The sequence below is a fragment of the Myiozetetes cayanensis genome, unplaced genomic scaffold (genome assembly GCF_022539395.1).
Source record: "Myiozetetes cayanensis isolate MyiCay16 unplaced genomic scaffold, myiCay2020 scf2-11, whole genome shotgun sequence".
NCBI lineage: Eukaryota > Metazoa > Chordata > Aves > Passeriformes > Tyrannidae > Myiozetetes > Myiozetetes cayanensis.
Window position 1 is genome coordinate 45,972,370 of NW_026087411.1, and position 14,996 is coordinate 45,987,365.

A 14,996-nucleotide genomic window follows, 5' to 3' on the forward strand; every position below is an offset into this window, starting at 1 on the left:
CTGCTTTTAAGATCAGTTGGGATTTAAATATACTATAAAGACTAATAAAAATACATATTTTTATGCAATGTAATATAAATCCAAGAAGTAGAATAATAGAAAAGGATGAAAATGGAATCTGATAAAGATTCATATTAATATCTGTCAAATGGGCTGTGGAATATAAATTTGAAAACAGGGTGCATACACATTGCTGGAACACTATGGAAAACCTATAACAATATTCTTTTTTATTACTTCCCATACCATCATTAAATACCAGTTATGCCTAACAATACCTCAAGAAGTACAAAAGTGACAAAATTTCTGTAGAAATCCATGAAAGTTTTAAGTGGGTATAACTCAAAATCCTCCTAATCAATTTTTTAGAAGAGCAACAAATGTTTCTATTATTCCAAATTATATTTGATAGACCATTCAGTGGCTGCTACAGTACTCAGAGCTTTGTTCTTATAGTATGAAATTCAGTAAGATCAACTAAACCTTATAATAACTTCATCTAATCACACCAGACAAGCATTCAAGATTATTATTGTCATAAAATTATGAACACTAAAAATAATTTTACATATTGAGATTTAAGTGATCATAATCAACTTTCAAACTTAATAGTCTGTTTGGACTGATGTTTCTGTTTTTATCTGTCACGATATTATCATCATAACAAAAGATGTCTACTTGAGAACACTCAAAAAGACCAAAATAAGATCTTTAATACTTAGACGCCAAGAGTTTCCAGTGTAAAACATTCTATTTCATTTTAATAACTGAAAATTATCTCATATGTAAGGTCTGGAATTTCAATGGAAAATTAAAGACCTGATATTGGGGCAATTCTCAATGGGAACTACAAACAGAAGTTGTGGTTTGGCTTTTTTTTTTTTTTTTTTTAATAACTGAGCCACTAGTTCAAACTTCAAATCATCTGCACAAATTCAATTGATGTTCCTAGTACATCATCACAAGTAAAGTGAGCTTGTCTTGGTAGTCAAGGGATGGCAAGTATTGACCTATCATTTCAGAAAATGAACTTACTTTCTAAAACCATAGGCCATGTCTCCATTTCAGAATGGTTAGTGAGTTTGGTGCACACTAGAACCCCAAAGGCTGTTATTTGTGCACAAGTTCTGCAAAGTAGAAGGAGACAGTGGAATTAATGGAAAAAGATAAAAGTGCTAATGGTTAGCAGGTTTAAAAAACAGAGAAATGTAAATCTGCCATTCTAAGTCAGAGCACCAAACCATCTCAAATCTCATAATGGCTAATACTGATACTTCAGTAGAATGAGCAAAAAATGCCTGTTGAAAGCCTGTTTTTTTCCAGGATGAATGAAGCTTATAAGCAGGATGCGTGTCTCATTCCAATTTTCAGAATTTTATTTAACCAACAACTAAACTTCTGATTCTTGAGATTAATAATTTCTTAGACTCAGTGGTTTCCTGCAAGAATACTTTTCATTGCATGAGGATTTCTTATGCATTGTATAATTAACATTTGATCTTTTCTTAATTTCACACTTGTAAGCACTGCAGTTTTTCTCCATTATTTAGAAGTATTTTGTCTGCCAGTCGAGTCTGCCCTTAAAATGAAACTACAGGAGAGAAACTTCAGGCCTGTGGCAGGAACACCCAATCCTTCATTTTCTTATCACCAGCCAAACATAAGTTCTAAGGCCTGTCAGTGACCACAGTTGCTGTGACCAAGATGTGGTTTAAACTGCATGTGAAACAAGAACAACTACCAGCTCCTCAGCACTGGATGATTCTTAGCTACTTCAAGGCTGCATGTAAGGGAGAAAGTATGAGAACATGTACCATTCCCTCTCGCAACTTCTGTCCCTTTTTGGAGGAAAAGGCACCCAGTCAGGGAGGCTGGAAAGCAATCCCTGTAAAGCCAGGCCCTTCAATGTCCCAAGATATACTGCAGCAAGAACCTATTTCACAGTTCAGAAATAAACTAAGATTGTACCATCATATTCATGATAGTTTGGTTTTGTGACCAGTGAAGTCTGTGGAAATCCCAGTTGACTGGTCAGAACCCAAGTCCTCAGTTTATTCCAAAGGCTCATTAGTTACAATAATTTTTAAATAATGGATTATTGTCATGTATTACCAACTGATGAAATATACTGATGTAGCAATTTCATGGTACAAAGCAGACAATTTATCTTGAGCACTAGCTCCATCATGGTTCTGTCCAGGACCTTTTGCTGAAAACAGATATGGTGTCCAATAATTTTCCTTTTGAGAGTCCTCACACTCTTTGTGACACCAGAACAATAAGAAGCTGCATTCTATTGTCCTTTGTGGCAAAACTGCCTGAGTAGGACTGGCTATATTACTAAGAACTAGTCTTATGGAATCATTTAGCCAGGTCTAAGTTTTCACATACAAAGTTTAACACCTGTTTTTTAACTAAATTCTTCATGGTTGATAACACATTAACAAATACATTTACTCATTTGAATGAGAAGAAAAAAATATTGAACAATTTACCTTTCAGAAGAGAACAGGTGAGAACATTGAAACTGAAGTTATTTGTATTATTCTATGTTTTCTTCACTTATATTTTCCTTGACTACCTTATTTCCTACAGATTCTTGAAATGACAATTTTAAGACTTTAAAAATAGGTCTTTCCATGTCACAGAACCTTAAACTCCAAACAGCATTATTTTATCATTTTATCATGGGTATCACAAGTATCTTAACTACCATATTTAGGGGGTAAAAAAAAAAAATAATCAAGGATTACTAAAAACTACACCTGGAGGCAAACCAAGTTGCCACTTCTTCATGTAACTTCAGCCAAATACATCTCAAATAAATTCTATCACGAGAAACACTTTTAACTGACCTCTTCATAACCTTATGAGCTCCTCAGATACAAGCCTATGCTTATCTTACAAAGGTGTTTATCATTTTGGGAAAAAAAAGTATTTCTTGCTGTCATGCCAGACATATTCCCTGCAATCACACTAACACCTCAGTTTTGAATTCTGACTTCCTGTCACCTTCAATATGCAAAAACACTGTTGTTCAGCCATAACACACAGTCACGAAGATACACACTAGAAAAACAAACAAACAAACAAAATCCAACACCACAAAACAGAAAAGGAGAATTAATAAACTATCTGTTTGGTGGTAAGGTAGATTATATATTACAGATAGTAAACAAAGCCATACTTAATCCATAAGTTTACAAACAAAACTAAAAATAACTGTAACATCTAAATACACTGAAGGGTAAGTTATCAAAAAAACCCTTCTCATCAGTTGTCAGCTCAGAGCAACTTCAAAAGCAGTTCCTGAGTATCCAGTAATATCTTTCTGACAACCTCCTTATCTCTTACAAGCTGTTGCGAGTGCAGAATCAAACCAGCATGTCATGAAAACTTCTAACAGTGTAAATCAAAGGAATCACATGCATCTCAGCAGTTAATGCCTCCTTTTCAGATCATTGCAAAAGGTCAAGTTTTTATAATGAAAAATAGACAGATCTACTTCTGTCACCTGAACCTGTGGGGGTTTTTTATTTGTTTGTTTGTTTTGCTCATTCAGTTGGTTTTTTTTACTATAAAACCACAGAAATATATGAGTATTTAAATACAGAATTAAAAACTTCAAACCTTTCTAATTGAACCATGGTTTCACATTTCCACATTTAAATATTACATTTTGAAAGCAGTATTAAGAAATTAATTTTTACTAAGCTTCCATTTTCCACTTTTTTCATGTGACACATTATTACTATCTGCATTCACATCTGCTTTGTAAACATATTTACATTGACAGCTTCCTGAACACACTGCTTCAATACAAGCTCAGGCTGTGAAGGTTTCAGAACACTTCAGAATTCAAGATAAAATGTTATATATTTGTTTTAAAATATTCTGACTTACAGAAAAGTAAGTGGCAGTAGTGAAAGTTTCATGTTATCTCTTTTCATAGCTTCTAAATTTAACTAAACATGGAAAATAGGTTTCTTGCTTTGTTTGCTGGTTTTTTCTTCCTGTTTATACAGCGAAAAAGAACAAGTCATTGGACACTGGACAAAATCCCTCTGTAAGTCTAAGACCAATTTTTGAGTAATAATTATGGTATGTTCTAGACTACACAAAAGAAGACTGTCACGCTATGGAGCCCATACAAGCCCATGTGTATAAGTACGCTTATGTTTATGTCTTCCTCTTTTTTTCAACAGTGAACAAAAGCAGAGGGCAAATAAAGGAGTTTCACCAAGATTTCCTATCATGGTATAAGATAGTCTCCAAATGGCAGAGAGAGTAGGAAACCACTGCCACGAGCAAAGTGGAAATAAACCCCCTGATTTGCTGAAGAAGAGTTTTAAATCCTTCAACGTCCAGAAAAGCCTCCATTATCCATGACACAGTTCTAGAAATGGCCCTAATTATTTATTCAGCCTGACCCAACCACACACCAGGTCGAAAGTATTTATCTTTAATTAATCTGTTCCTGCATGGACTCAGAGAATAATTTTGGTTGGAAAATAGCCCTGAGACTATGAAGTCTAGAAAGATCTAGATCTGAGCACTACAAATCTAGATGACCAAACCATTAAAAAAAATCCTAATTTTTCAGAAACTGATTAATAAAAAAAAAAATTATTCCACAGACAGGGGATGCAAATATATTAGGTGACCAGTATCTAACTGTTCATGCCTTCTGAGAGTTGACAGTCAGCATTATTTTTTATGCCTTTGAAATTCAAGAGGTTTTAGAGAAAGATGCCAGCTTCAATGGTATCAGTAGAACTCCACACAAATGCTTTCATGCTTTGTGATTCTCATCTAATTTTTCCTTTAATTCACTTCTGTTTGTGATTTTAATCCATTTTAATAAAATTCTTCTAAAACTATTAGCATGCAGACAGTGAATGTGACAAGACAAAAATCAGATTATGAGATTAATACTTTCAAACATCAAACTCTTGAATGTCTGAAATTATTCTGAAAATCTGCACAGCTGAAATAACCAGCTTTATTGTAAAATATAATTCCCATACCAAACAAACAACATTGCTGATAATGTTAAAAAAAATTCTGTACCTTCAACATGAATTTGACAGTAAGACTTAAAGGGTTGAAGTAGTTTTCTTTCTAGAAAACAATCAAGTGTTATCTTTTAATTTGTATTAACAATGTTTGAAAGACATTTCCTTATTCACTGAAGTATCTATATATCCATAACCTATAAGACTTTTTGACTGATATGAAAAGGAATTTGTATAATTTGATCTTCTATCATATAGGTCTGAGAAAATAAAACCCAAAACATACAAAGGTAAGAATAACTTTTGCATTCACTTTATTCTATACCTGCAGTTAGTGTGTCCTACAATGACAAATTCTAAAAGGCTAAAAAGAATCAATAAAAAATTACATATGCATATGCTGTTTTCTTGAGTTGCTATTATGTTCAACAATTCAACAATTTTAATAATTTTTTTAACTACAGTGAAGTTAAAGATGACATAGGTTGGATCTAGCCTTAGAAAAACTCTTATTTGTAAACTATTTCCTACTGAGAAACTGTATGATCTCTGTGGAATTAACATCTTTTGTGAGCATAATTTTGGGCAGAGTATGTTTCACACTGTTCTATGAACGAGGCAGGCCAGTTTTTGAAGGAGATTATCAACTTCTACAAAAAGGACAAAAACTCTGGGATATGTTCTACACCAGAAAGCTTCTTCTACAGACAAAGCTTGAAACTGGGCTTTTAGTGCACAGTGAGAAATGAAAATGCAGGAGTCCTGATTTGAAGCTGTTTCTCTTTCTCCTACTGTTTAGGAAAGCAGGACTTCACACTTTCTTGTAAATAAACAAAGTTGCATTAAAACCATGAGCTCCATCAACACTTTTACCTCCAAACTGGAAAGATGTGCAAAAGCTTTAGCCCTAGTTAATCACTTTTGTTAGAACACATAACAAACAAGTAATGTATTTAACTGTAACAGAATTATTTTGCCATGACATGTAAATATCCTCAAAGAGGAACACAATAAGGATACTCACAAGCAAATGAAATAGCCCAGTGGTTATTTTAACAGCCATGTAACACCGTACTGTCATGCAATATACTTACCAAAGGATTCATATAAATTCAAGTTGAATAGAGACAATAAATCTTTGAGTAAGAAGATACAAAATGTTCCTTTATATTATGCACCATCTCCATTTTAAGTCTTCTTTTCTCTGTAGAGAAAATGTTTCTTCTGTACAGTCAATCCAGTGAAGCCTTCCACTGTTTTGGATTTTGTTTGTTTGTTTGTTTTTCATTCACATTTCTAAGGCTTATATAATGCAAAGCACTACTTATTAACTCTGAAAACAAAGGTCGACTTGCAACACTGCAATACCACAGAATAAATAGGTGGAAAAGATGGACAAAACTCAAGTTTCCTCCAGCTAGTTTGAGAGGTAAGCTTCAGTCATTCTACAGAACTAATCCCTCGGTGCAGATTTATCCAGTTCCAAGGCTAAACTCTAGTATAGGGACAGCGGGTGGGGGTGGAGGTTAATTGTTTGGTTGGAGGTCTTTTTGTGGCCAAACAGTAACTCGAGCTAACCAGGATACACTTGAAATCTAGAAAGACAAAGATAGAAAAGGTCTTGACTAGAACAGGACCAATGGAAGTCTGTGCCCTGGCCATAGCCAGATATCACCAAAAACTGGCAGCATATACAGGCACTCAGCTGGTTCATTGAGAGTGAATTGAACTTGGGCACGCAGGTCATGAGGGCTATAGAACTTCGTGCAGAATAGAAATAATTCCTTGTGAAAAAGGAAGCAACTACTAAAAGAAGGTGCAAACGATTATTGCTCTTTATATAAAGTACTCTTTAACAAATTTAATGGAAAATATGACACTATTGCAGCTTATGCAAATACTTAGAAAAGTAATATATTTGTTTTCCAAACAAGGTAAATTTACTGTGGAGATCTAACTGCTATATACTATGATTTATTACATAGATAAAACCAGATACTGCTAGAAACACAATATTTTTTCCATCAGACACAGTAAAACATAATCTCCAAACCTGTTCTCTTATGGAGCAATGTCTACCACAGAATTCATATAAAAATGGTTTTGAAGATCGGTTCTCTGGAATTTGAGCAATGGCTTTGAACAGAAAACAATTCCTCCAGAAAACAATGCATTAATTCCAGGTTTTATTTTTGGTTCTTTACTAAGGTTTTGGGTCCTAAAAAAGAGACCAGTATGTAATGAAATAATATCTTTAAAAATACAAATATATTTGTCATTTGAGCAATAAAAAGTCTTTGAATTTTACTTCAACACTAGTTGGATAGCATAATGGTGGTAATTTTATCTTCATATCAACACTTCTTCAAGCTTTCCCTATATAATCTAAAAAACTTTAATTCCCCATTGCTCATGAGACAGTCCTAAGGAAATATAATTCTCTAATGGAGTTTGTTCAGATTACTTCTGAAAGTAGAGAACTGTGCAATACAGAACAAAAACTGCTTTTGCAATGACCTCAGTACAGAAGGTGTCATCTCTTTCTGTTAATTCCAGTTCATTGGTGGGATGACAGAAGAGATAGAATAAGAGACAGAAAGGGCTTTCAGTTAAACACTCCTACAGTTCTAGGCAGGCAATGACACAGACAACTTATATGTGTGAGGCAGTGAAAAATCTGCAGGTGACACAAAATTTAGTACTCCTAATCACTGTCTGGAATTTCACACAATTCAAGTTTCAAGTTGATCAGTCATCTTTGATGATGCACGAACTACCAAGAATTATTTAAAATCACCGAGAATATCCCACTACCAATATACTCTTTCATCTTTTATTGTTCTAGTCTAAGAAATGGCATAATTTCAAGTAGAAAACCACGAGGCTAGTCTAATGATCTATTTTTTAGAAAATCATGATATTTTGCCTTCTCAGTTCTCATCCATGATATTGTCAAGCTGATTTACTTTAGGGTTAATCTCTAAGTTCTATAAAAATCACCTGCTGTACTGAATCAATTTTCAAGATTTTACTTGGGTTTCCTAGTGCCTGCATCAACCTTGAAAGGGACAGATCAAGAACAAATACAAATAACAGAATAGAAGTGCATGTTCCCTAATATTAGGAAATGGGGAGTCTGTTGTAATTTTCACCCCTATAAAAGACTTCTCTTTGCCTCTGCCACTCCAGACTTCCTTTTACTTTCCATGGTCTGAACTGCAAATCTCCTGTTTATAAGATGAATAATATAACAGTGTTTGAAAACGTACACAGCTTTAACATTTCAAAATTATATAATTATTTAATCAGTAACTTATATTTATTTAATCAGTAAACAAATATTAGTGGTAATTTTAGATATACACACAGAACTATATATAGAGAAGGTATCATCTGCAGCATTTATCTATTCGAGTGATAACAGGTTCTAGAATCACTCTGCATGAGCAATGGCCTTCTTTTTGAAGCTGACTTATTTGAAAAGGATAACAACTGATGTGTTTACACACTTCTGCAAGTATGATTTCTGGAGATGAAAGGAATTTTTCCATAAATATAATCTTGCAAGGCTGGTGCAGGAAATACACTCTGACCTCTAATGAACATGATCACTGATGAATATAATTGACTAACATTTTTTTGCCTCATAACACTTAACACAGAATATTGTATCAAAGACTATACAGGCAGGAAAAAGCATTGTCTGTGTTATACATGACTTTTTTTGTGGCTAGGAGGTTGAGGGAGGTGGTTCTGCCCCTCTACTAGGTTCTCCTGATACCCCACCTGGAATACTGTATCCAGCTCTGGGGTCCTCAGCACAGTAAATATATCAACATGGTGGAGCGAGTCCAGAGAAGGGCCACAAAAATGATCAGAGGGCTGGAGCACCTCTCCTACAAAGACAGTCTGAGAGAGCTGGGGTTGCTCATCCCAGAGAGAAGAAAGTTCCGGGGAGACCTCATTGTGGCATTCCACAACTTAAGAGGGACTTAAAAGAAAGATGGGGATGAACTTTTTTGCAGGGCCTGTAGCAATAGGAGAAAGGTTTTAAACTGGAGTCAGACTAGATGTAAGGAAGAAATTTTTTATGACGAGGGAGGTGAGACACTGGAACAGGTTGCCCAGAGGGGCAGTGGATGCCCAATCCCTAGAAACATTTACAGTCAGGATGGATGGGGCTCTGAGCAATCTGATCCAGTTGAAGATGTCCCTGCTCACTGCAGAGTGAGTTGGACTAGGTGACCTTAAAAAGCCCCTTCCAACCCAAACTATTCTAAGATTCTATAATTAAGCAAAGGAACTCACTCAGGTTGGAAAACTGCTTTTCATTCATGATTAAAAGGTCAAGCTTTAGCAAAGGTATAAAAAGCACTGAACATCATAAAATCCATTCTCTTATTTGCAATGTACATATTTTAGTTTAGTGCCAATCTAGCTGAATACATACTTTCTAAGTCTGGGAAAAAACTGCTACAAAAGACATACTTAGGAAATACCAAAGAAAGTGTTGTGGAGGAGACAAAACAAACCTGCGTTAGACACTCCTCCTGCCACTGTTTGTAACATGTTATTTAAGGCTTAAAGGTGCAATAAATGCTAAGGACGTGTGAAGTTATACTTTCCTAGAAAAGAAATTATTCATTTTACCGCTTTCCTTCAAAAAAAAGAAAAAGAAAATAAACTCACAACCCTATGAATTTACACTTATTACTTAAAATATTACACTTATTTCAGAAAATCATTAGATTGAAAAGTCAGCATCTCAAAACCACTGCATTCAATTGTCTGCACAGTGTTAAATTCCCCCTTTGCATATCTGCACCACTGCATTCAACACTGTTTTTCAGACTTTAAACCTTACATTAAATGCAAAGAAATAAAGTGCAAATAATCAGAATTTGAGTTGTTCAGACAACTGTTAAGTCTGGTACTTCCTGATTTCAAATTCTTAAAGCAACATCTCAAACAACACTCTTCTAGCGCAGTTGTCATGCATCAACTCATGAGATTACATTTTTAGTACCGGAATTTTTATTCTCCATTATTCCATACTGTAGCAACTCATAAAGTGCATTGATTATCTACATATGAAGAATGGGTATTTTACTAAAAAGGACAAAATATGGTTTAAAGAAAGATCATGAAGGACCACTATCTTAAGTGTCTTAAAATATAGGAGTGATTTTGAATCATGAAATAACCAATTATTTCTTTACATTAACTCTTTAAAACTTACATGAAGGGTATAATGTGATTTTTTTCTTGACCTAAAAATTGCCAAGAAACTCATCTATGAGATCTTATAGACAACCTTAACCATGGAACTGTTGTAACATAGTAGTGAAGACTATTCCAAGGGAAGGGAGCTATAATCACCATATAGCCCAACTGCCTGACCATTTCAGGGCTGAACAAAAACTAAAACATATTGTAAGGTCATTGCACAAATTAATTATCTTTCCTGAGTTTGAGAGTTATGCAGTTCTTCACATATCTTTGTTTTTCCAGCAGTGATGATACACTCCAGAGTTAACAGAAACTGAAAGGCAATTCCATTCCACTTAGTGATAATTGTAGTTTGTTGCATAAAGGAATTTTAACAATCGTGAAGAGCAATGAGATTTTGAAACATTACTGTATTGATCTTCTTGTTCAACAAAGGACTTTTGGGAAGGGACACAACTTCCTGCACAGAAGTCTGTATTTGAAACAAGTCTTTGATGTGCAGGAACGCAGCATTAGGGGTAAACACAGTAATTTTAATGCACAGATATGTGACATAATTTTATTTCTACCTTCAATAGCTGAGCCAGAAAAAAGGAAATATTACTCAGTATCAAATACCTAATATGTAACAGATATTAACCCTGGCAAGAGATATTAATTGTCTTGGTACAGATTCTCAGAATCACAGAATGGTTGGATGCCGACATCCACTTCCCTAAACCAGTTCTCTAACTAGGACTTCTTTGTTCCCTAGCTGTCTGCAGGCTTGGTGGTGACCCTTGGTTGGAAGGGAACTGGGAAGTCCAACCCCCTTGCCAAGGCAGGATCCCCTAGAGCAGGTTACACAGGAACATGTCCAGGTGGGTTTGGAATGTCTCCAGAGAGGCACATCTGTGGACTTCCTGGGTAGCCTGTTCCAGTGCTCTGCCACCCTCAACGTAAAGTTCTGCACCCACAAAACTTAGAGGAGCTTTTGTTGTGCTTGATCACATTACAGTGCATCTGTGTTCTATTCCAAACAGAAATAGATGAATAGTTTTCTTAAAATAACTTAGTCCCTCTTTTAACTGTTTAGATAATAAAAAGAAATTGTTATAAACACAAGTGAATAACATACCTTGTAATACTGGTATAAGTCAATTGTGCTTGCTAAAGGATATATCTGATATACTTTCTATAGGCTGCGTTATCAACAAACATATTTCAGAGTAGAAAAAGTGTTCTGTGGGCACCTGTCTCTGTTTACACGTATTAATGTTTTGCTTCATTTTAAGGGAACTCTAGCTGCATCCTGAAAAAATCATGAACAGTGTATGAACAGGCAATTACACTATCCCTTAAAATTCAAATAGATCCAGGAAAAGTAGAGCAGTGGTAGGTTATTAAAGTAATTTCTTCACTTGAGGGGAAATGACAGAAAAATTAAACACTATAATCTTTTCTCTCGTGAAGAGCCAAAGTGTGGGACACATTGCCTGTTAGGGAATGAAATGAACCATATAAACTTCACTGAACTTTTCTGTAAGCACTGGGCAGTTGCTGCTATCAATTCAACTCTGCTACAAATTTTTCAATTACTGGAGGTAAGAAAGAAGTTCAAGTTTCATCAGGAATGGATAGTGTTTCCTAACATATCTTATATGAGGCTTCAAAATAAAATAATGTTTGACAAAACTAATGGGAAGGGATTTGAGGGAATTTTGCATTGGTTGAAGAATCCCAGAGTGAGGAATCCGGGAAGACTGAAATGGGAACTTGGATGGAGTTAACACATTTTCTCAGGATTGAGTGTGTTTCCAGTTTGTGGGAAATACTGACGTTTTCATTGAGGCAAAAATGCCTACTTCACCTGTAAGAATGATGTTTTACTTTAGCAACAATTGCTCCTAGTTGCTCACTAAAACTAACATTCCCAACAAAAGTAATACTACCAACAAGCAACTGTAGACTTTGGAAGATTCAAATCTCTATTCCCCGAGCCATGTATATAGTTGCATAGTTTCAACTGTCTTTAAAGATTCTGTTACACAGTACACATGACATAGGTGTGTAAGAGCGGTGGAAGCTGGAATATTTGTCTCAGTGGCTAAACAAAAAAATGGAGAGATTTATAGCAGGAATTTGCTGTCATTTGACAGTAACATTTTGACTATGTTTCCACAAAGTTAAGTAGAACTTTTAAAAAAAGAGAGCGCAGACAAAGGCAAACCAATATCCATATGAAATTATTTCCTTCCAACTGAAAAATCCTTTAATAACACGAGATCATAACGTTTTAGCTATAAAATGCCCTCCAAGAGCCAATCCTGACAGTGTCAGAGGTCCTGATTAATGGAATGAAGTGCCAGTGTAATCAAATCTGTCCTTCAGGAATATCACAAGGGGCAACTTCAGTCCATGTGCAAATAAATTGCACATACAAAGGACCTCTAATTTTACATCTGCTATGAAAACCATCTAAAGCAAGGCTGTGTGCAAAAAGAATGAAATAGTCAGACTATGGCAGATCTCAAACAGCACAGCCCTCAACACCTCAGCAAAACATTTGAAACAGCCCCTTCCGCTGGTACCCTGCATTCATCAAGCTTAATCTCTGCCTCTCCTTGACCCATTTTCTCTAAAAGAATAACCTAATAAGAAAAAATAAATAACTTCATGATTTTCATGATGACTCTTCATGCTTACTTTATTCAAATGAGGCTGCTTTCAGAGGATGCTCAAAGTTTATGGTCCTTTCTGTACACAAGATATTGAACCATTGATCAAAAATACTATTTGGCTAATGATGCTTAGTTGTTGATGACCTTTGCTGATATGGAAATGTGTTCCATTTTCTCCTATAAACAAGAAGCTTTAATCCAGATTAGAAATTACATTCAGAAGCAGAGTTAAATAAAAAATAATTTAGAAATTTACATGAAAGTACTCTCCAAAATGTCACATTCTTCCTGGGTAATTATTTCTGTTTCCTAGACTATAAAGTTTACCAGAGGAAAAAATGTGATCTGGAGTCTGAATTTCATCAGTTTTCGTATCTCATCAATCACCACCCCTCAATAATACAGACTTTTCAAAACATGTAGACTGAAGTTATTCAATTTTTTTTTTCTTTGTCTGGTCCCTGTTGCTGTAACTGAAGCTAGGTAACCAAATTAAAAATATTTTTGTCATTAGTGTCAGATATGACTCAAATGCCATAATAGAAATAGATCTACCAAATAAGGAAGTGAGACTTTTATATAATCATTTGTCAGAGTTATTTTATTTTGATGCTATTAAAAGGTATTCCTAATTTATATGAAAGATGTTTTAAGACAGGAAAAATACATAGCCTAGATAATTTACTGGAAAATGACTAAACAAAATATATTTATATATCTACACAAATACACATTTATTATACATATAAATGTACATATAAGTCCTCTCCCTTTGGCAGAGGCAATGTCTCAGATGAGTAAGAAATTTTCTCACTAATCGCTAGCCTTATGTAAATATATTGTCAGTATTTATCAACAATTTCAAAGATTACTTTAAGAAACAAATATTGTCATTAGATTTCGATAAATAAAAACTTCCCGCAGCTTCAAACAAATATTCTTTATAATTTGAGAAATTCTATGAAATTTAATGTCAACATTTCTTTCAGTGAACATTCTAATGATACCAATAATGATATAATCATCACAACATAACTAGTATACATTCATTTATGTTGGCTGAGAATAGAATAACTCTGAATTAAACCTAGATCTATTCCACTTCAATACTAAAATAAAAGATTTATAGGTTGAAAGTCATCCCTATACCCATTCCTAGAAAACCCCAGATCACTTTCATCCTCATCTCCTTTATTCTGGATGGACTTTTACCAGGAATCTATTTCTACTTTCTCTCTTTTTCTTCATTCTGTTATAAAATGCAGTTTTAGATCTCCTATTTCCTACAAATTCATTTTCTAAATTTTTACTAGTTAATTTCTACTCTCCAGGATCTTTTCTGTAGAAATTTTCTACTCTTCTCCCCAAATGTTAATGTCATCTACTGTTACTTTCTCCATTCAAATAAAAAATGGAATGCAGAAATACAAAGCAATATGCATTGTCATACCACTTGTAACCCATTATACATTCTTAAACCTAGGTCTATAACCCTGTTGCAGCTTCATACCTTCAAATTAATTATTGTACCTCACTCAAAACGTTCTAAAGAAACAAGCACATTAACTAATCCTTGTTACCTATTACTCTGCTATTAAAATATTTCCTTCACTTGCATTTCTATCCATTTGATAGTTTTCCTCTTTTCAGAAATTATTCCACAAACTTTTTTTTTACCTGTGTCAGGATGGCAACTTTAGCTGAGATTTCCAGCTTTCACAATTAAAGTATGGTATGTAAATTTTTCTACCAAAATAAATTTTTAAATTACCCCCAGAAAACCCATAGAATATCAGTAGAATGTTAAACAGGCTATTCATTCTATATCTTATCAATTATGGAACGTCCAACCAGTTCCATGTTAATGTCACGATGGTTGATTTTTAAAAGAAAAAAGAGGACTTAGAAAAGGAAAAATGCTTTAGAGTCAAAAGCCAAAATTAGGAGACTTGTTTGGGTGGTTTTTATTTGTTTATCTTTTTGCATTTAAAAACGGAGACATCCAACTTCTGTTGATCCACAGCATGATTCAGCTGCATTTTCTCAGTGAATGTATTTATAAGAAAGCCTCTTGTGTTTTTCCATAGTCTAG

At 34.4% G+C, this 14,996-nt stretch overlaps 1 protein-coding gene across 5 annotated transcripts in view; it reads right to left on the bottom strand.

Annotated features, from left to right (window-relative positions):
- Nucleotides 1–14,996, bottom strand: part of PACRG (parkin coregulated) — a 258,467-nt gene that overhangs the window by 157,309 nt on the left and 86,162 nt on the right. The gene's annotated exons all lie outside the window — the stretch shown is intronic.